This window comes from Alligator sinensis, unplaced genomic scaffold (genome assembly GCF_000455745.1).
Source record: "Alligator sinensis unplaced genomic scaffold, ASM45574v1 scaffold616_1, whole genome shotgun sequence".
NCBI lineage: Eukaryota > Metazoa > Chordata > Crocodylia > Alligatoridae > Alligator > Alligator sinensis.
Window position 1 is genome coordinate 21,295 of NW_005843002.1, and position 1,139 is coordinate 22,433.

Here is a 1,139-nt window from a genome sequence, read left to right on the forward strand (position 1 = left end):
CCTGCTTGGCTCCCGCCGGCCCGGGCCCGGCTCCACCTACACCTCCTGTCCCACCTCGCTTCGGCGCTGGCGGCTCTTGGGGACTCATTTTTCTGTGGTGTTCATGACTCTGCGGGGGCGTCTCGGCCTCCTGCATCCCCCGGCTCCGCACTTGGCTTTGCACGTGTGGCAGGTCTGCATTTATTGAGTGACTGGCCAGTGCGTTGCGTGCTGTATGTCAGGTGTAACCGGGGCCTGGCTGGCAGTCGGGGGCTGCAGCCCCGGGCGTCTTCCCAGGCCCGAGTCAGCGCTGGGTAGATCCTTCCTCCTTCACTGAGCGGGGCAGTGATGTCAGGTCGGATTCTGGAAGAAGCCCGCTGCCTTCCCCTTCTACACAGGTCACAGGACTTGCGTTTAGCCTAATGAAATCATGTGTGCATGGAGAATGACTGCTGCCAAGTGTCTAGTCCACAAGATAGCATCTTGCCTCGTCTTTGAAACTTTGGCATCTACAACTCTGCTGTACCCATAGCTTTTCTTTGCATTACTGTGGTTGCTGGGCACCTCTTGAGGTGGCTCAAGTGAGTGATTTATAACATTTATGGCTGAATCATTAAGGAAAAATAGAAGATGCAGATAAAATTGGCATTGGAATTACATCTACAGAGGCTTTTAAATTGTTGAACTGGAGAGGAAAGGGTGAAAAAAAAGGGTGTGTGGTCCTGTGTGTCTGTGACATCCCCTGGCTCCTTATTGATTTATAAATCTGTTGGCTTTGTTCTCAGATGGAATAGTGCATGAAGGGGGGAAAGGGCAAAAGTTTGATTATTAACACACTTGTATAACTCCAAAGATTCACGTGGCATAATATGCAACTCAGCAGGGACTTTCAGGAACAGATATCCTTTAGAAAATAAACTGTTACTGAAATACAGAGTCTGGTATTTTAGAAACCACTTCAAATTGATTGTGAAATTGCTCTCTGTGCTTGGGGTGGTGCTGGAATAGCATTATATGAAATAGGTTATCTAAGTTGTTGATCTGAACTACTTCTAGTGCTGTAATCCTGTGACCTGCAACAATCTAATCTCACAGTGGTTTTGGATTGCGACAGTGATGCTTAACCTGGCCACATTTATTGCAATATTGTATTTATTCCT

General features: G+C 47.9%; 1 protein-coding gene across 1 annotated transcript in view; it reads left to right on the top strand.

The window, feature by feature from the left end:
- Positions 1-10: 10 nt before the first annotated feature.
- The window catches only part of FAM213A (family with sequence similarity 213 member A), a 34,399-nt gene continuing 33,270 nt past the window's right edge, over positions 11-1,139 (top strand). The window contains exon 1 of the mRNA XM_014526285.2: positions 11-172. The gene's annotated coding sequence lies outside the window, so the exon portion shown is untranslated. The remainder of the gene's footprint in view (positions 173-1,139) is intronic.